Below are 22,584 nucleotides of genomic sequence, written 5' to 3' on the forward strand. Positions count from 1 at the left end.
CAAATGGACAGTGTGAGCCCACATTGATAATGACACCCAACTTCACAGTCCACAAAGCATCTTTTACTCCAATGAGTTTTTGACTGAGGTAAATTGATAAAAAAAATTATTGTTAAATTGGTGTGAAAGTGTATAGGTGTGATTCAGAAAGCTAGAGCAACTGTTAGAAAATGGAGACTTTAAAACATTAAAGTAGTTCAATTTGGCTAGATTCATGAGGGATCAAGATGAAAATGTCATGTTATTCAGAAATGGTGCCATTAAATGTGCTGAGTTTTCTACCAATCTTTCCTTTTGCCTATATGTGGCCCAATAATTCCAGTTGTTGAAATTGGCTAAAAACTCTCTAGATCCTTTGTGTAATTCATTTTAGCTTTTGCGGCACTGAAGATTGAACTCAGGACCTCATACGTGCAAGGAAAGTGCTCTACCACTCCTCCCATTTTTGGCCTTGTTAAACTTTGGTGTATGTGCCTTTACTGGGACTTGGTCCCAGGGTATAGATACTTCCCCTTAGCCTCTTTTGGTCAAGGATGCTACTCTGCCACTTGAGCCACTTCCTGATTTGGGGTGGTAAATTAGATATAAGTGTCTCATGGGCTTTCCTGTCTGGGGTAGCTTTGAACCACGATCTTCAGTGCTCTCAGCTTCCTGAGTAGCCAAGATTACATATATGGTGCTCAGCTGACTTGGATATTTTTTTAAGGTAAGATATTGCTTTTTCCTAAACTTGGCCTGATTAGAAATCCTTCCCTATTTGTGCTTCCCCATGTCCCTGAGGATGATGGGCAGGCACTATATATCTAGCCATTGTTTCCCTAACTAGCATGCTTCCTCAAACCCACTGAATGAGATGGAGTCTTGCAGCCATTTCTTTGTCTCCTTATTCTCCACCTCCCAAGCAGCTCGGATCCCAGGCTTGGGCCACCAGGTCCTCTCTGAGTCTTTCTTCCTCAACTTATGTTAATTGAGTCTGTCATCAAGCCCTAATATTTTCATTCTCAATATGTCTCAGCATTCATATCCTTGTCATTTTCATTTTAACCTGGTTCTGAGATGGATACCTCACATTTATTTCTGCTCATTTTAACCCACCTGCCAACTGGCACGAACCACTGGTCCTGGCCTTACCTGCCTGAATCATTAATGCTCCCGTGACTCCATTTTTCTTCAATTTTTACACCCGATTGCCCCTTTGTTTGTATCACTTCATAATGTGAATCTTATTTAGGTGTAAGAACCTTTCAAATGAAGCCCTTAGCATCTAAGTTTATAGAAGACTTTCTCTTTTTTTTTTAACTTTGTGTTTCTATCGATATGACGATTCCATAACTAATGACTTTCTGAATTTTTGTAGATATCTATTGAGCTCTGTATTTTATAAGCTGCAGGGTAATACTTCTCCAACAGTAGAGCCGATGGAGCACACATAGTTGGGAGACAATAAGTCTTTGATCATTTGTCCGGGCATGTCTCCAAACCATAAAGAAACAGACATTGAGACATAGAAATGTCTTCATGTGCCTAACAACCCACTATATGCCTGTAACATATAATTGGTTCAAAATTATTTTGGACTATTAATATTTTGCTTTCTATTACATCTTGGGCTGCTAGTACTAATGGTTGGATTCTGACAGAGAGCGACCTTTATGGGAGAATTATTTGCTACTGTTCCTCATTTTTATTTGAGCCATTAGTATATTTTTTCCTCAATAGCTTGGTTGTGAACCATGATCCATTTAATTAAAATCCACTTTTAGAGACAAAAGAAGTCAACAATCTGAAAAAAAGCAAAATGTCACATTCCTTGGGCCTCTCCCTTGAGTGCTCTGAATTTTCTGGAAACATTTGCTGAAGGCAGTTATAGGCCCCTTTTCCCCAGAAATAAAACCTAACATCAGCTGAGTCACAGTGGAGATAGGTTCAAATCGTAGACATGTTTTACTTTCAATGTTTTTCCATTTTAACAGCACCATGAGTTGATGTTTCAATTACCATATGCATCTAGGATGTATACTTTCAAAGCACAGAGAGGCAGAATGCCAAAACTCCACCAAATGGAGAAATGCCCAATTGGAAAGCATTTCTAAATAACTTGTCTTATGCAAATACTCTCCTTTTTTCCCACCAGAATCTTATAAGCTTAGATGGGCTTGTGCTAAGTAACTAAACATTTGGATGCTTGGGTGAACTAGTCTCTGAGAGCCTCAAGGTTTGTGACTCACTGATGCCCTCTGTCTAATGAAGGGGAAAGGGATAAATTTACGATGGTTCTTCAGTACGCTGGACAGCTCCTGCAGCCTGCCTGCCATGGAAAAGCTTCATCAACAGATTGTTAATTTCTCTCCTTTCTCCCTGAATGGCATTACTCCTTCTGGCGAGAGGCACAGTTTTGCATCCATCCGTACGATCTCACCTGTGGACATAGGAGGCTGTCTAATGGATGCCTGCTTTTTGCCCCACTGGGCTGTGACTGAGCAGAGAGACAGAGCTGTACAAGTTGCTAATTGTCTCAGCCTGTAACTCCTGAATGATGAAAAAGATTAAAGGGGAAGGAAAACAGCTATTATATCTCTTTCTTGAAAAAACTTGCACTGTGAGAGGCTCATTAACATCATTAGTGTTCCATTAACCTCTAGCCAGACAAATAAGCTGGAGGTAATTTCAGAGCATGGGGAGAAAGAGAGGGAGAGAGAATGGAATTTAAAAATTATCTGGGTGTAGGTGACGTTTTTCCAGCTTCCTCAATTGAGCATTTGGATGGACACCAGAAACTTTACAAACGTTAACACCAGCCTGATATTGGAACATAGCCAGAACTCTGGCTGCTAGGCAGGCCTGTAGGTAATAGCAAGTGGGGAGATTCATTGATTGGGATGAAATGAAATTCACTTTAACACAACAACACATAAAATCTTGCAAAGGAACACAGTGTGATACAATGCAAGCTTTAAAAAGGTCTACAACAAAATGATGTACCATTGTGTGAACAAAGGGCTTTTTACCTTGTATTTTTTCCCCATCACATTTTGTTTTATTTTAATCCACACCTCCAGGCCCAACTCTCCTCCTTTCATTCCCAACTCTCATGAAATCTGCTGCAAATCTAGAAGTCAAATGCAAAGCACTATTAGGCTTATTCATCTTTCTGTCTTTTGCTATGGAGAGAGTGATTTTTTTTTGTTGGTCATGGGGCTTGAAGGCAGGGCCTAGGCACTGTCCCTGAGCAATTCAGCTCAGAGTTCTAGCCCTTCGAGCCACAGCACCACTTCCAGTTTTCTGGTGGTTAATTGGAGATAAGAGTCTCAAAGACTTTCCTGCCTGGCTGGCTTTGAACTATAATCTTCAGATCTCAACCTTCTGAGTTACAAAGATTACAGGCATGAGCCACTGGCATCTGGTGAAAGTGTGATTTTCTTTCCTATGGAGACATAATTGAGACTTTAATATTAGCTAACCCCTAAAGACAATGTAGATTTGGGTGATGCCATATACATATTTATAAAATGAAGATGCTTTGAGTTTCCAAAATGTTCCATGTGAGAAACAATGGATGAGGAAAGATTGTTCAGAGTTCAGCAAGAGGCACACTACAGTTTCACAATAATCTAATATAAGCTTACACAAATGCATAATTTTAAAATGTATTGTTCGGGTGTTGATAACTCATGCCCATAATCTTAGATACTCAGGAAGCTGAGATCTGAGGATTATGATCTGAAGCCAGCCTGGGAAGACAAACCCAAGAAACTCTTATCTCCAATTAACCAGCAAAAAGCCAGAAATAAAGGTATGGAAGTCTTGAACAAAAATGGTAAAGGAGAGTGTGAGGTCCTGAGTTCTAAGTTCCAGTACTGGCACACACACACACACAAACACACACACACACACATCTGTCTCAAATTAGGGAACCCCAAATCACTGTTAAAATAGTGCTATAGTTCTATTGTTAATGTTCAGTACAGAAATCATATTGCATTAAGATGGTATTTTTGTATTTAAATATAAGAGCAGTCACTGATCCTTCATCCTCCTATTCCTCAAAGAGGAGATCTTGGCTCTTTGTTAATAAGTGTGTATAAGTATAAACACACAAATATACTATACATATATGTATGTATGTATATATATACATATATATATATATATATATATATATATATATATATATATATATATATATATATATATATATATATATATGGTCCCGGGGTCTCATAGCACATGATCATGAACTTATTTGTTGGAGTGATCTACAGAGACATACATAGGCAAAATATCAAACTTAACTTTAGAACTGTAGTACTTATTTCTCAATACAATGGATGATTAAGAGACTTTTGGGTTCTTGTAACTATTTTCTTAGCCTTTATAGAAGCATTTAAGTCCCCTACCCTGCTTCTCCACCCTATCCCCAGAAATTTTAGGTTCATAGCAAGAGTGAACAGAAAGTAAGAGATTCCAATAAACTGTCTCTACCAGTGCAGATTCCAGGCTTAATAACAATGTATTCTTGAGTGACCCATTCCTTATCATTGGATGAGCATACCTTAACACAACAGTATCATGCAAAATTTGCAGTTGACTTTAGAGTGGACTCTACTCGTATTGTACACTGGTATTTTGATATTTGATGCCATGTGTCTCCCATGTGAGCATCATAAAGAAGAGTCACACTGCCTACTCTCTCCTAATTCCTGATCTTATTGGGTCCTTGGTGAGAGGGAGCATCTTTTCTCCCTTCCTGAGCGTAGTTGATCACCATTAAATATGACCCTGTAGGAAGGTTGTCTGTAGATGTTCTGTGTCATGCTGAGGAAATCCTTGTTCATCTTCATTTGCTAAGAGATTTTGTCATCAGTGGAGTCTGGGTTTTGTAAACTCTCCATTCAGCCTCTATCTCTATGGTTGTGGTTTTGCTCCTCAAATCTGTTGATTACATTCTTTTTCAATTATTCAACCAGCCTCAAATACCTGGGATGAATCCAATTGGTAGTAATATTTCTTCCCTTTTGTACATTGTTGTATTGAATTAGGTGACATTTTCTTGAGCGCATTTGCTTCTCCATTCACAGAAGACAATGGTCTGTAAATTTTCTTTGTGTCTTCTTTTCTGGTTTTGATATTAAAGTTTTACTGGTCTAAAAAAATCAAGTTAAGATATTTTCCCTCTGCCTAGTGTTACTGTCTCTTGCCTAGAGTTCTAGTTTGTTTTCTCTGTCCAGTAAAGAATTAAAGGGCAAAAAAGTGTTTGAAAGCAAAAGAAACAGTGAACCCAACTCCTTGTGCAAGGAGGGCTCCCAGATCAGGTATGTGCAATCTCTTTCCCAGGGTACTCTCTACAATAGAGTCTCATGCCTCCTCTCCCCCACCAGCAATCTCCTTGGCTGATTGGTCAGTGGGTGGATGTGTGCTACATTGATTGGCTCCCTAACCTCAGAGAATGAACACAGGTGTTTCCCTATGATTGGATCTCCATTTCCACACAAAAGCATGGAAGGAGATTTTGATTGGTTGGCGGCTGGGGGACCAGAAACTTGGCTACCATGGTGAAAGGCTCATGAACTTTGCTGCGCCATCACTCACAATCATGCTGGAGCTCGTCTCAGCCCCCATTTTCTATCCCTACTTATCCAGAATAGGCCTAACTTCCCCTCACTATAGCCTTTGGGAGGAATACAAAGAATTTGTATGATGTCTTCTGAAGTAGTTAATAGGATTCACATGTGAAACCTTTGTGCCTAATGGTTTTTGTTTGGGGAGGTTTAAAATATTGATTCAATTTATTTAATAGACTATTCATAATGACTGTTTCTTCTTGGATGAATTTTAACAGATTGGGTCTTTCAAGGAAAGGGTCTGGGTTGTCAAATCTGCAGGCATAGAGTTTGTAGTTGTATGGTATTTCTTATTTCTTTATTGTTTAACATACATGGGTCTGAATTGATGACTTTTATTTTTGATATGAACAAACTATATTTTCTTTCTTTTTTTCTTCTTCCTTAGTTATTCTGGCTAAGGCTTATTGGTTTTATTGATCTTAAAAAACTCAGTTTTTAAAACTTTCATTGATTTTTTTTCTCTGTTGATTTCCTCTTTTCAGTTTCATTGATTTCTGCTCTAATTGTAGTATATTACTTATTTTCTTCTGCTTACTTTGAATTTAATTTACGTTTCTCTTTCAAGTTCCCTAAGATAAACTTAGGTTACTGCTCTTTCTTCCTTATTAACACATGAATTCAATGCTATAAAGTTCCCTTGAAACATGCTTTAGCTATATCCTACACAGCTTTTTATGTTTCATTTTCATTTAGTTCAAAATATTTTTAAATTTCATTCTGGACTTTTTCTTTGACTCATGTGTTATTTGAAAATGTATTGTTTAATTTAAAACTATTTTGAGATTGTCCAACATTTTGCTGTTATTGATTTCTACTTTACTTTCATTGTGGTCTGAGAATAAGCATTACATAATTTGTATTCTTTAATTATTATGATTATTTTTAATTAATTTATTTTTGCTGCTGATGGTGGTTAATTAAAGATAACAGTTTCATGGGCTTTCTTGATCAGGCTGGCTTTGAATCACAATCCTTAGATCTTAGTCTCCTGAGTTGCTGGAATTATAGGCATGTGCCACTGGTGCCAGCTCAATCCTTTAAAAATTTTAAAAATGAGTTTTCTATCCTGTAATGTGTTCTTGAGAAGGAGTGTTCTTGATGTGAGAAAATAGTGATTTATTGGTGGAGAAAGTAGTCTACAGATGTCACTTATATCCAGTTAATTAACAATGCTATTGGTCCTGACTTTTTCTGCACTTATTTTCTTTCCACTATAATAGAGGAATGTTAACATCTTCAACTATAATAGTAGGTTCATCTATTTTTCCTTGTAGTTCTATACATTTTTGCCTTTTGTATTTAGCATTTTTTGTTAAATGTAGACATATTAGGAACTGTCTTTGTGAACAGTAGGAACTTGCCTGTCTATTGATCCTTATGATGACATGATAGTTTTTATCTCTGATAATCTTGCCTTGAAGTCTACACTCTGACAATAATATACTCTCATTTTATTTATTCATGTTAGCATGTATTTTCCCACACTTTTAATTTCTACCTATCTTTATAGTTAGGTGACTTTCTATCAGGAACATATTATTAGTCTTATTTTGAGACAATTCTATGTTTTCATTGGTATATTTAGACAACTTATGTTTAGAGAAATTATTGGTAAGTTTTTACTTTTGTTATTGTTATTTTATTTGTTATTTATTGTTATTTGTTTCCATTTCTGTCTTCCACACCCAAATTTTATACTCATATTTTCTTTCCAAGGATCTATATCAATTAAACAGTGCAATTAAATATCTAATTATTAAGCACTTTGTAAAACACTAATTATTTAAATACCCTGATTTCCCCTTAATTCCTTCTTCATAACCCATTTCTGAGCTGATTCCACTCTTCTCTTTGGGATATAGTTCCCATGGTCTTTCTTACATCCTTCTAGTTCATCTTGTTCAGAAATGTATAAGCAGTTGCAAAAAATCATTTTCAATAAAAGCATGCTAATCTCTGAAAAATGGATGGAGAAAATGTTTTTATTAGATGTATCTAGAAAACATCTTAGGAAATGAGTAAGTACATACAAAACATTTCATACAGTACTGTCTTGCACCATAGCACAGTGTGCCACAAACACAAGCAAGTCATATAATAACACTGCGGATTGTCCCTTGGGAACTTACCCAATATGACAGGATCATTTATTTCCACTGCATTATTACATCTTTATATAGTAATACTAGCAACTCGATAAAGCAAGAATGCAGGTGCTTGTATGCCCTGTATCAGCAGGGTAAAAATTGAATGCTGTATCCCAGGATTCCTCTTACATTCATGTTGTCATGAAGTCTCCTCCCCAAGTTCAAACATCTGCTGGCTACATGCTTCAAGACACTGCTGTTACTAACTCATTTCCAGCATCTCACGAGAACTTTAAGGCAGGTGTTTGAATGTGTACGCATATAGTTCATTCCAGACATTGCTTCCCTAATACGTTGCTGCCTGCTACTCTCTTGCTCTCTCCTGCTGCTTGAATAAATAAGGACTCGTCCTGAGTTCTGGTGATTTGAGCATTCATCCAGACTCTCACATCAAGACAGACATAGCAAAACACAGTCTACCAACAAGATCGACAACTCAAAACATGCTTGGAGCAACTTCTACTTGTAGAAACATCAATAATACCACCTGTCACCTGTTCTGGGTTATTGAGATGGAGACACTGCAGGGCTAACAATCCTGAATGAATTGCAAAGGGACTGGAAAGGTTCACCAGGGCTCTTTAAGGCAATTATCAGTGGCTTCTGACTTGACAATAACACCTGAGCATTTGCCCCAGTACCGTGAGTTTTATTAGGGAGGTTACAGAGTCCTAAACCTAATATGATAAATCTATCCTTCAATCAATCTGCCCTTAGCCAAATGCACTCCATGGTAAATGTTTTGCTGTGTCTTACCTCCTTGATTCAAATACCACCTTTTCATTGAAAGAAATTTGATCTGAAAGCCTCCAAGACAAAGTAATTGGAAGCTAGTCTCATAGTACCCTAGTACAGGAAAGTAATTATAGCTGCATGTATGTGTATATGTATATGTATGTGTATATATACATGTGCATACATATATATATATATGCATATATATATATGTTAAATAAATAGTTAATCCCATGTCCAGAGAGGATAATGTGTTCTTTCAATAAGTCAGAAAGTTTACTCTCTCCAGGGAGCCTGATTTTTAGCCCACTGATCAGACTTAGCAGAAATAAAGATTCCCTGACTAATGCAGATGCTGAACATATTCATCCACTCATACTTTTGATGTTGGCCTAATTATTACATTTCCTACAAGATGAAAATTAAGGTCTCTTCTGTTTTAAATGAGCTGAGTGGACGCATGTTCATTCACAGATGGCATTTACATTCTGATTCTTTTTCACCTACTGTAGTCAAGAATTTTGGTGACTCTTGCTTTTAAAAAAATAAATGATGTGACAAGAGAAAGAAAAGGGATAAAAGGTACTAAGTACCAATTTCTAACTTTAGTGTAAAAACCCTACAAATTCTATAACAAATACCTGTTACATTACCTACTTTAGGGGACCTGTACTTCTTTCCTTCTTTTTTTTTTTCCTTTTCTTTTTCTGGTGATTCTGATGCTTGAAATCAAGTCCATATGCTTGCTAAGCAAGTGCTCTAACACTGACCCATTCTTCTAGCCCATTTTCTTATTTATATTTTGTGTTATATAATTTTTATTTATTCTTTCTTTTTATTTTTTTGCCAGTCCTGGAGCTTGAACTCAGGTCTGGGCACTGTTCTTGAGCCTCTCTGTACTAAAGGCTAGCACTCTGCCACTTGAGCCAGAGCGCCACTTCTGGCTTTTTCTGTTTATGTGATATTGAGGAATCGAACCCAGGGCTTCATGCATGCTAGCCAAGCACTTTACTGCTAAGCCAAATTCCCCGCCATATAGAATTATATATATATATATATATGTCATTTATGATATAATATTTATTTTATTTTCAGATATAACCTCATGTTTTTTGCCTAGGATGACCATGGACCTCCTACCTACAACTTCTACAGAGCTGAGACTACCAACATGTAGCACTATGCATGGCATGTTCTTTGAGTTAGTCTCACTAGCTTTTCCCCCCTAGCTGAAACAATCCTCTTATCTCTATCACCTAAGTAGCTGGAATTACAGTCATGAATCTCTCCAGCTGATCTTGAACTTCTATTCCTTTTCTAATATATATTTTTATTGGAAAGATATTGTACAGAAGGGTTACAGTTACATGAGCAAAGTAATGAGCACATTTCCTATTGAGCCCTGTTACTCCCTCCTTTGTTTTTCCCCTACTATCCCTTCCCTCCCCACCTCCCCAACTCCTCCCTCCCCCCCCCCAAGTTGTAAAGTTCATTTTCAACATAGTATCTTGTACATCTCATTGTTACAATGGGTCAGCCTGTATCCTTGTTTCAGCATTTTGTTATTTCCCTTCCTTTCCCCAAATTATAAAATTGTATATACAAGATGCAGGGCACCAGAATCAAATACAATGAAAATAGGGGTTATACCGTGGGGGAAGAACATACAAAAGAAACAAAAAATCACATAGTGCATTATAAGTACATTAAAACCAACAGCAACAAAGATAAAACCTCTTGTGTCCCTATCTTGAGTGAGCTTCTATTTCTTGAACCTACATTTGATTACTGTCTATAACTCACCTGCTCTTAGCTTTTTTTTTTTTTTTTTTTTTTTTGTCAGTCATGGGGCTTGAACTCTGGGCCTGGGCGCTGTCCCTCAGCGCTTCAGCTCAAGGCGAGCGCTCTACCACTTGAGCTACAGCGCCACTTCCGGTTTTCTGGTGGTTTATTGGAGATAGGAGTCTCACGGTCTCTTCTGCCCGGGCTGGCTTTGAACTTCGATCCTCAGATCTCAGCCTCCTGAGTAGCTAGGATTACAGGCATGAGCCACCAGCGCCTGGCTGCTCTTAGCTTTTTGACACAGACAGAAATGGGTTTGAGTTCAGGCTCTTCTTTCTGAGAGTCACACCAATGTTGTAGATCATTGTGAGGAATAAATGGGATACTAATCATAAATGGCCTAGGTTACCGTAGACACTCAGTAAATGCTATGTGTACTATGTTCATTACAATGACTACGCATTTGTCAAGGATTTCTGTTCCAAACTATGGAATGCCACTCAACATGATCCACAGAAATGACAACATCTATTAGATGAACACTGACTCTGTTCTGTGTCCTGAAGATGGGATGAGGATGGATGGATGTAGATGGTCTCAGAGGTAGGTTGCTCTAAAAAACCCAGATGCTATTGGAATTTCTCTCTCTCTTACGCTCTCATTCCTCTCTCTCTCTCTCTCTCTCTCTCTCTCTCTCTCTCTCTCTCTCTCTCTCTCTCTCTCTCTCTCTCTCTCTCTCTCTCTCTCTCTCTCTCTATTCCCTATTACTTGGCTTTGTTACTTTTTGTGGGATAGATTTCTTAAATCTCACATTGTAAACCCAGCTCCTCACAAGGAGAGAACAACTAATTGACCTCTCTGTGAGTTCAGTGTTGATTCATGCTCTCTGCAGCTCTTGTCCAAGAGAATCCAGGGAGGCTACAGCCTTAGTTGATGCTACTCTAACAAAATGCCCCATACTGGGTAATGTATATACAGTAGAATTTTCTTTCTCCTGGTTCTGGAATCTGTGATGTTAGCCCAAAGTGGCAACATGAGAGTTATACCAGGACCAACTGGAGCAGGAGCTGCCACAGCCAAGGAAACTTGTACCAGGACATGAGAAACAGAGAGAGGAAGCCCCTGAGCAGTGGGCTACCCTCTACCAGGAACCCTGAGTCCTCCTTTGAAATTTTTGTGCCCTGAAAGGCCCTGGAACTTTGAGTTGGCATAAGAGTGGCTACACTGTTCACTAAGCCTCGCAGAACCTCCATCCACCTTGGACAATAGCATCCTTCTTCATTCTTACTTTTCCACCTAGTGGTAGCTCCTACACTTCCAGTATTCTTTTCCCAGCACACTTTTTTTTTTTACTGTTCTTTTACAATCTTTTTGGGATAAACATTTTTCCAAATCTTTAAGTCCTGCTTAGCTTTTATTGACAAATCTTTCTACTTGCCTTCAACATAAGCCATCCAGGGAAGCAGTGCACACACATTGCTAGGATATTTCTTTTACTAAATATTCCAGGAGTTTCCTTTTCAATTTGTCCTCCACCAAATGTGAGGATGAAGACTCAGTCTGGCTAGGTTCTTAGCTCTCTTGCATCAAGCGCAACTTTCTCTTCCATTCCCAGTGAGTTCTCCTTCATTTCCATCTATGACTTCATCAAAACAGAATTTTCCCTCCTTTCTGCCAGTGTTCTGTCCACGCCACTAGGGCAATCTTAGACATGGAGCTCCCTTAGGGCTTTCATCTTCTGCCTCACAAACTCCCTGGGGTTTTATTTTTATTTAAGTTCTATTACTGTATGTGGTTGTATGAAGGGATTTAATTCAAACATGTCAGTTTATGAGCACAATTCATCTTGATCAGTGTTACCTCTTCCATCATGCGTGTCCCATCTCCCAGTCCCACTCTTCCCCTCAAACAAACCTAGTTTTGAAGTCATTAGTCTCTCCAAACTCTGCCAGACTCCAGACATGATCCAGTTCAAAGTCATTTTTCACATTTTTAAGTAGTTAATACAGCAGCAGCTCACTTCTACCATTTTCTGAATTACCCTGTGAGATTATTTTTTTATTATCACAGAGATAGAGGAGTCCATATCAAGAATCTGACAGGTCAGCATCTGGCAAGGATTGCTCTGGACAGCTCATTCCTGTGCCCTCCAGGTAGGAAGAACACTGTGTTCTCGGGGTGCAGAAAAAAAAGAAAAAGCAGATGGGCATACTTGGTGGCTCACACCTGTAATCCTAGCTTCTCAGGAGGCTGAGATCTGAGGATCTCAGTCCAAAGCTAGTACAAAGGAAAGTCTGTGAGATTCTTATCTTCAATGAACCATCATAAAGGTGGAAGTGGAGCTGTGGCTCAAGTAGTAGAGCACTAGTTTTGAGTAAAATAGCTCAAGGACAGTGCTTGAGCCCTAAATTCAAGCCCCAAGACTGGTACATACACCACACACACACACACACACACACACACACACAGAGAGAGAGAGAGAGAGAGAGAGAGAGAGAGAGAGAGAGAGAGAGAGAGAGAGAGAGAGAGAGAGAGAGAGAGAGAGAGAGAGAGAGAGAGAACAGAAAGAAAAGAGAAAAAGGAAGGAAGGAAAGAAGAAAGAATAAGAAAGGAAGGAAGAAAAAATTCACCCTCTTAAGCTATTTATGAGTGATCTCATCCCTTTTGCTTTTTTTGTCTTTGGTTAGTACTGGGGTTTAAACTCGGGGCAACTATTTGCTCAACTTCTGAACAAGAAACTCTACCACTTGAGCCACGCCTGCAGCCTGCTCTTTGCTGGATAATTGGAGATGAAGTCTAGCCAACTTTTCTTCCCAGGACTGGGTTCAGTCTGTGCTCCTCCAGATATGAGCCTCCTGAGTAGGACTGCAGGTGTGATTACTGGCTCTCAACTAGAGGTCCCATCCTTTAGAGTTCTCCATGAATTGATATCCTTTTAATTCAATCACATTAATTGGCAATTTCAATTCAATGTGAACGATGAGGTGGCATTGAGACCATAGCACCAAGTAGCCAGTTGACAATTAGCCCAGTAGACAGTGATATACTTTATACCCAAAGACACTAAGACCATACCACTGTGTGATGAGACTCAGTCCCAGGAAAGAAAGGTTCATTACCAAGGACTATGTATAAATATTACTGTGGAATCTAAGCATATAAAGATAGCAAATTACATCTCTGTCCTTAAGTCATTTAAAATCTAGTGAAGTAGGCAGTCACAGAATTACAGATGAGCGTGCTGAGAACTATGTGAAGGTGTGAAGTGAGAGAAGAGGCAGGTGGCATTTCACTGCACAAGGTCTGGGTTGCATAGCTGGGTCTGACTCACCTGGGAGGGGAGCAAACTCTGTTTGCGGTGGGGAGGTGGTGGTAGGTGTACAGTGAGGACACACAAACCTGTGGAGAGGGAGGTGTTGAGCAATGTCTTCTCTATCTTTGGAAAGACCTGGTGGTTCCCTGTGGCTGGGTATGGATCCTGTTGGGTATTCACTACAGAAGGTATGCTTCAGGGAGCTCAGGAGGTGCCCAGTGTGGAGTGTCTTTCCTGAGACGGAATGGACAAAGGAATTTAGATGTGGGATCCAGTCATGGGTTCCAGTTAGGAAAATGATCTCATCCTATTCACTTTTAGAAAGATAATTGTTGACAGACTGTAGGAGCCAAGACAGAGTGATCTAGAAGGATCACAATAATCCATGCAAAATGAAAGGGGACTGTGCACTGTAGGCATGGAGAGAAAATAAAGGATTCTAGATATGGTAATGAGGCAGAAATCATGAGGTCTGTTAGCCAATCAGATACCCAGAGGAATAAAATAAAAAAGTAAGCCAAGAGTGACTCTTACATGCTGTGTCCGGCCTAGGATTACAGGAAAGGAACAGGGCCAGAAGAACCAAATGGAAGAAAGGAAGATGTTGAGCTTCTCTTTGGATATATTGGGTTTGAGGAGTTTATGAAACATAATTTCAACTTGCCTCCAGCTTCTCTTCACTTCTCCAACTGTAGTCAACAGGAAACCTGTCTTTGTTCTTCAGACTTTCCTCAAGTGTGTGCATATTCTCCTTCCTCTGACTTCAGGGCTCTTCCTTCAGTCTTCCCAAGTTGGGTAGAACTATCCATGAACTTTAGCTCAGGATTTCTCTCCTCCAGGAACTCTTTCTGTTTCCCCTTTTCTCTGCCCCAGGGACTTTTCCTACTCAGCCTTATCCCTGTTATCATCTGGGATACTGTCAAAGAGAAACAGTGAAACATGTATTCTATAGTAGCCCAATAGCCAGACCTGAACAGGAAAGGGAACAGGCCCTATTAGAGATCTGTGTCTTAGACATTCCAAATATAATAAGCACACACAGCCAGGATCGTGAGCTCATGCACTGGACCAGTTGGTGGAGTTAAGGGTCGTCCCAAGAATTCTTCCCAATAGATACCCCCACCTCAATTCCAAACAAAAGACCTGAACAGCAACTGGTAACAGAGGTTTACTGTCACTTTTTTAAAAAGCTTTTTTTTCACTATTCTTTCCTTTTCCTGCTCATTTATTCTTTCCTGACCTAGACTTGGTGTGTTAATTGTAAACACTGTAAGCCAAGAACTTATGTCATTACAGTGCCATCATAGCCATAATCATTGTACTCATTAACATATTGTTAGCAAAATGAGGCCCTTCCCATAGCTTAATCCACTCCTTCCCCTCTCCACAGCTTAGCATGCTCCCTTCCAAGGCAGCACTAGGCCCATGTAGTAAAGGCAGTAAATAATCAGCTTCCAACCCCCTTTACCTTGGGATGGCACTTCTCTGGGGCAGCTACCGCCATATAAGGCAGCAAGAGCCCCTTAGAGTGACCTTCAGGTCTGGACAATTGCAGGATCCCTCATCTACTATTCGGACAGAAACCATAAATCCTAGTCCCCATGATGAAGCCCCTGGCCCACATGTCTACACCAGGGTCTCTGCCTCCTAGCCCCATCTAGCCCCTCCTAAACCTCCTAGGTTATATAGGTCACCTCAGACAATAGCTGGTGCTTCTTCTCATTCCTGCCTTAGAGAAGGAGTCTTGCCAGCCCCCATTCCCAGCAATAAACCTTTCTTTGTTCTCAGTACCTGGATGTCTGAGTGGTTCTCTGGCAAAATCTAATTCATCTTTTTTTAAGCTCTCACATATTGTTAAAAAATAGGAGAGCCTGGGGCCAGTGGTTCACACCTGTAATCTTAGCTACTCTAGAAGCTGAGATCTGAGGATCTGCGGCAGTTAGAAGTCAGCCTGAGAAAGAAAAGTCCCTGAGACTCTTATTGCCAATTAATCACGGAAAAGGCTGGATATGGCTCTGTGGTTCTATGGCTTTGTGCTAGCCTTGAGCAAAAGTAGCTCAGGGATAGCTCCCAGGCCCAGAGTTCAAGCCCCAGGACCATAAAAACAAACAAAAAAAGAACAGGAGAAAAATACTCACCTCAGCTCAATATCATAGAGTGGCCATGGGCCAAAGGAAGGGAGTTGTATGAACGAGTACTAACACAAACTTGGTTAAGCATTGAGGGTCGAGTGGAAGGAAGTGCATAGCCTATCCAGGGTTTCTATGATTGGGACCCTAATAGATGTGTCAACAGGAATCTTTACCAAAACAATCCTCAAGCACCAATCCTGACACGGAAGACAGTGCAGAAGAATCTGACTGAAGTTTGGTCAGGAAAAGTGAAGGAAGAAGGAAGAATGTCGTTGTCAACGTACCTAGATGACATGTCTTTTTTGTCTGTCATAGAGCTTGAACTCGGGATCTGGGAGTCCCTGAGCTTTTTTCCTCAAGGCTCTGCCACTTGGAGCCACAGCTCCACTTTTGGTTTTTGAGTAGTTAATTGGAGATAACTGTCTCATGGAGACTTTTTTTCTGCTCAGGCTGGTTTTGAAGCATGATCCTCATATCTCAGCCTCCCAAATAATTAGGATTCCAGGCATGAGCCACCAGCACCTGGCTGGGCTGGCTTTTAATAATTATTTTACTTTCCAGTAGAAAGTGAGGTGGCGTGGATAGAAGTCTTGTTAACTTGTACCCCTCATTTTATTTCCAGAGCCTAGCTCAGTGAGTCTCTGTTCAGTTAACATGAAGAGTAGACACTTGGCTCTGTTTCCTGTCACAAGAACAAATCATGATATAATCAGCCTAAGGAGAGAGAAAGGCTTATTTCCTAATGATTTCCTTATGATTTTCTCATTTCCAGGCAATACTGGTGGAGGCTTGGGGATTCTGTGACCTGCTGGCACATGGTGGCAGGAGGTTGTGGTAGAGCAGAGTGGCTCACAGCAGGAAGAAGCACCAGAGTCCCACTGTCCCGTGCCTTCCCCCTCCGCCACCCCTCACAGGACCAGAGAACTTCTAATTAGGCCTCGCATCCCAAAGATCCCACCACCTACCCAAAGTTTCACCATAGGTTCAAAGCCATTGGGGCTTTTGAGGATATGGCGGAAGATACCAGATTTGATATCTCATTTCCCTCCCCTTATTTTATTCTTCTGTATCTCAGTTGTGAACCTCTGGGAGTTTCTAAGGGGCTGGCTGAAATTCCCTCTTCTGAACACAACCTTTTCTGATACATGCCATTACAAATGTATCTCATTTTTCTGAACTTCTGTAAGTAGTTATTGTCTGTCATTCATCTGACTCTTAATCATATTCTCCCCATTTCTTAATGAATGCAGCTATGTCACTCCCACAATGATTAAATTGTGTGCCCTGAGAGAGATGAGAGAGAGAGAGAGAGAATCTCTTTAGAAGCCTTTTTGTTTTGCCTTTAGCACAGAAAATGTTGCTATTGCCTGATTGATGCTCTAGAAGTATCTCTGAACCAATGAGTGAATTCATTAATTAACACAACTAATTCTAAGCCCTGAAGAGGTTTATAATTAATAAAGAGCATCATAAAAATACTTACAATTTTTCAAATAACATTGATATCAGTAAGCAAAATTCCCATCAAAAAATTACTCTGGGGGAATGATAATACTGTTGTTAAAACCTATTCATCACTCCCAATGTACCAGAATCCCTCTTTTGACATAATGTGCATTTATGGCCTGTTTCCAGATGCTATCTGTATATCTCTACCTGTCACATTGCAGCAGTGATTTCAACAGTGATCTTTGTTTTCTTATTACTACCAGAAACATAGCTTAAGTTCAGCGGGGGTTTCTTTTTGGCACTGTCCATCAAATTTTAATTGACTTAGACTGGAAATTCTATATTGTAGGTCAGATCAGTCCATCCTATTGTGATATGCCTGACAATCAGTATAGATAATCTGGCTCACCTGATACTATGCTTAATATCAGCAACACAGTGGAAGCTTTCAGAGATATATTTATCACCCAGTTTGACAATTGATATTACTTTCTTTGAAATACCTTTAAGATGACAATTAGTAGTAGGCATGCTTACTATATTGGCATACAGAGAGAGACTTGATTATCCATTCTCCCTGTTGTACAAGCCTTGCCAGCTCTTCCTTTCATTCCATTGGTGGCTGAAACATCTGGGGCATTACTTGCATTGCAGGTGTTTGTACAATTCAATTGTTCCACACTCATTTCATGTTCAGTTGCAGAGAGGGGCATCTAGCCGGACTGTATAATCCATCCATTACTTGAATGAAACTGAGACCAGCTGTCTGCTTCAGCTTGATATCCAATTGTCTGGGAGTTGTGACGACCCAGATCCTTGTAAGCCAGTGGCAAAAGAAGCAGATTTCTCTGTACCAGAAGGGATGTTCTTGAGGAACAGTGTTGCCCCTGTACCCATCACATACTATGAGCTCCCCCTTTCAAGGCTTTGGCATGTATTGGCCCATGTCATGAACACAGCAATTATGTTATCTGGTATTCACTCGATGGGAGAGAAAACTGCAGTTTATGGATATTGTATGATTGTCTAGAAAGTAATCGTATCAGAGGCAAAGGTGGAGCTATCTGACTGCATGCTTAGTTCGTCATAGAGCATGAGAACTGCTGGAATTTCCTGATGAGACTGAAAACCTGACACAACTTGACCAGACCCATTGTCTCCAAAGTCTCAAAGAATGAGACACAGAGGGAGAAGTGATTTAATGAAGAAAATGTTAAGCAGACCTCCTACTAGATGGGAGTCGCCTGGGAGAGTACTTTCTAGAGTGCATTGTGTGGTGTGTCTCTAGGAGAGAGCTCTATGACTCTCAAGATCATTGGACAGCCTGCAGGCCATATCCATCCCCAGACTCAACCACAGGATCTGCAGCATGAGCTCTCCAGGCATCCTTTAGCCCCTCTGAATGGGTAACCAGTGCACACCTCTGGGGGTCCAATAAGTCCAGTTCACATGTAGGTTTTCTAGGGGCAATGGACTATGACATGTGCTCAAGGGCTTGCATGATTGCCTGCTCTGGACCATGGTGATGTGGTATCTAGGAGTCTGCATAGAACCACTCAAGGCCATGCAGACCTCTGGGAGGGGTCTTTACCTTGATTGTCAGGCTCTTCTGCTCTCACTGATAAGTCTCAGAACTGAGAAAAGCTTGGGCTCCTGGGAGTTGCCAGTTCTTTCTTACGGTTTGGCAAGAGTCATGGTGCTTTTCTCTCTTTGTGGGTTACTACGAGTCTCACATGCCACCCGCCATTCACATTCCTTCGAGGCTGGATCACACAGAATGTTGTGTTACTTTTTAAAAAATTTCTATTGGGTTGTATTTCATCTCTCACCTTATCTTCATTTCACACTTATTTTCTCCTGTATTTACAGTATGGTGTGCAACCACAAAATGCCCAGTAGACAGCATAGCAAGCTGTCACAATTTCAATTGGATCATGATACGTATTTTCCTTGCTATAGCATGTCATCACTATCTCACAAGCCGGGTGAGTTCCTGCTTTCCAGATGAGAACTCTGAATTTCAGAGTGACAGAGTCCTCAGGTAGCAACCATGGGAACGAACCTGAGCTCCTAGCCCTGGGCTCCTGATCTTAACTTCTCAGAACTCTAAGAGGCAGTATTTCCCCACCATGGTTCTCTGGTATAACAGAATTTGAGCTGTGTTCACTGATGCTCCTAAAAAGAGTTTCAAAATTATCTATCATCATGGTTTAACAAAATGATGATCAGGAAGCTGAAACATGTTTTCAGTGGGCAAGCGGGAGGGGAACAAACGAAAAAGGGAAGGATGAACAGACAAATATAGTCCTAATACTCAAAATACATTTATGAAGAGGGAAGTTGGGAAGTTAATGTTACCAGTGGGGGAAGGACAGGTGACGGAAATGTGAATGATGGAACAGGTGATACCATTCAAGATGCACTGGGCACACAAATGGAGGATCGTTATGAACCCCTTTATTCAACCACTTCTTGATTTCAAAAATAATTTAATAATGGTTGCAGTCAATACAGGGCCAAGTTCTCTTTCTCAAGGAATCACAAAAAAAATAGCATACTAAATTCTCTATGGAGCACAACAGTAAATTAACCAATTAACTCAATGTATCAAAATACCAAACAAAACTAGTCTTGGATAAGTTTGTTTGGTCCAGTACATTTGTAAAGTTTCACTCAAAATGCTATTCGTGTATTAAAACTTAGAAGTTACTCTTTGACAAGCACATCTTGGAGAATGTTGGCAAATGGAATAAAAATATTGGGGGGGGGAGGGAAACTCACAATGCTCCACAAGCCCATAACTAAATCTAGCCTCAGTTTTTGCCAACCAGCCCTGAGACAGCCATGCAATCGTTTACCCTTTTAGTCTTAAGTTCATCCTCTGTTAAATTGTAAGCTTGAACTCGATGACCTGCAATGCGACTGTCAGCTCTGACGTTTTGGAAGTCTGACACCAAGTGCAATCTCATTTGAGGCAGGGTCAAGTGGATGCTTGAGTTCCGAGGGTTAATGTAGCATCTAGAAGAGTTTTGATTTGGGAATAGCCTGAAGGAAAGGAGGGAAAGGCTGCTATTTTATCAACTTGGAAGGACAGCATACTAAGCAAACTAAGCATGCACAGAAAGACCGTGCACAGATAGACATGTGCACTGATCTCATTTAGGTGAGATCATTTTAAAAGTCAAACTCATGGAAGCCAAGAGTACAATGTGGATACCCAGGGCTGGAAGATGTTAGCCAAAAGTGTGCCAACTTACTGTTACAATGGGCATAGGTTCTGAAGGGACAGGCTCTCCAGGAATTGTTATACAAGGCTTGATGAATTCAATACATACAGTATTACTCAAATTTATACACACGAAATCATCACCGCTTCTACCTTGAACATATTCAATCCATTAGGTATTTTATTGATCATCAACTACCTTCAAAAATATTCAATCAATTTGGTATTTCATTATTTAAGCCAAATTTTCAGCTGAAGGGTGGAGAGGGGATAAAGAAGAAGACATTTATCAAACAATAAATTGATTTTTTACTGCAAGCTAGAAATGAAACTTCTCTGTATTACTTTTCTCATTATATTATTCTCCAAGCCGTGAGAAGCTTTGAGGAAGGAAAAAAAGAAGACATAAAAAGTTGATGTCCCTTGCAAAAGCTGTAAAAAAAAATTTCACATCATATTTTATGTTAGGCTTTCAAAATGGGGGGAAATAATTATGCTTCGAATTGTGAACATTGTTTGACTGTAATATCTCTTTTCAAGTAGATTCTACTAATTCCAGATTTAGAAAATGAAAATGTGTTCATAGAAACCAACAGAGCAAGGCAGAAGAAAAAAAGAAATAAAACCTTAAGCCGTTAAAAGATACTTGAACGCGTACCTTTGGATCTGTGTATATGAAATATGTTAGTAAAAGGTTTCTTTGGCAATATTCTGCCCTGTTTTTGAAATGCATAGGGGTGGGGAATCATTAATTTCTATTTTCTTTGAGGACTGTATAAAAAGATAAGCGGTTTTTAACTGCAGCAAGAATGCATTGAATTAGATAGCAGGTGAACTGACAGATTGATTAAATAATGCAACTAGCTTCCAAGGACGTATAGCTTAATGCAAATTTAGCATGCACAAGTCTCTCAGCTTGCCTTCTGTTTCTAACCTTCACAATCAAGACAGAGTATACACACTAGAACCCAGGGAATCTCCCTTCTACTTTCTCCATAATCTTCCTTGTTAGGTATTTATCTGGTATCTGTGCTGCTTTCTGTATGTGACAGTCTATTGCATTTTGTTCTTTCCCTGTCAATAGCACATACCTTTGCACTTTATTATAAATAGTAGGAACTAGGCTACAACACTTCCTGAGTAGTTAATTGCTAGGTGTAGTGCCTCTTGCCAAATGCATGGGATGCTCTTTCAAATCAATTCCTCACACAGGATTTTGCTCTTTGCTGGGTATTAAAGAGACCATAAAGACAACCACTCCTGATCTCCCAGTGCTGGGCATCCAGGGTCAAAATGCAATGCACAAAGCTAATGTAAGAACAGCTTTTTCCCATGCTGGCCTCAGACTGCAATTCTCCTAATTCAGCCTCCCATATGGCTAAGATTCCAGGCATGCCCTGTATAACCAGCCCTTAATCTTTATTCTGTCCATAGTGAAAGCAAAGTTGGAGTTGATGTAGAAGGGCTATCGTGGCTGTATTTGTATATCATGATTCTTATTACAAATCTATATTGAATGGAGTTCCTCACTGTTGTGACTTACTGTTGGAGTATTCACTTCAAAATGACAAGCTGGGGCATGTGGGTAGGTCAGTCAAGTAGAAGGCCCAGAGCTACAAAACAAACAAACACATACACAAATAAATAGACGGCAATACTTTGAGGTCTGTGTGCCTGTGTGCCACAATCTTGGGGCTTAAACTCCGGGTCTGAGCACTGTCCCTGAGTTTCTTTGCTTAAGGCTACCATTCTACCACTTGCAGTAGAGCTTCATTTCCGGCATTTTTTTTTTTTTTTTGGCATTTAATCCAAGATAAGAGTCTTACTGACTTCCCTACCCAGGCTAGCTTTGAACCTCGCTCCTCAGATCTCAGCATCCTGAGTAGCTGGGACTACAGGCATGAGCCACTAGCACGGGCTAGAGATGGCAATGTTTCACAGAGGAAATGTACAGTTAACTTGTAACATGTGCTTCTCTTGGGGACCCTATGCAGTCCAACAAGATGCTAGGGATCAAAATCCAGGCTTCTGGGAGATGCATTGTCCCCCTGACTGGGACTCCCCCAAAGTCCCTTCTATCATAATTTGCTAAGCAATCCCCCCCCCAGATAGGCTATCAAGTGGAGCCTAATCTCCTTCAATTTCATTTTAAAGGATCAAGTGCTTTGAGTTTCCA

At 40.0% G+C, this 22,584-nt stretch overlaps 1 protein-coding gene across 1 annotated transcript in view; it reads left to right on the top strand.

Moving 5' to 3' along the window:
* Positions 1-22,584, top strand: part of Opcml (opioid binding protein/cell adhesion molecule like) — a 1,269,678-nt gene that overhangs the window by 437,353 nt on the left and 809,741 nt on the right. The gene's annotated exons all lie outside the window — the stretch shown is intronic.

This window comes from Dipodomys merriami, unplaced genomic scaffold (genome assembly GCF_024711535.1).
Source record: "Dipodomys merriami isolate MVZ:Mamm:240054 unplaced genomic scaffold, mDipMer1.0.p SCAF_29, whole genome shotgun sequence".
NCBI classification, from domain to species: Eukaryota; Metazoa; Chordata; class Mammalia; order Rodentia; family Heteromyidae; genus Dipodomys; species Dipodomys merriami.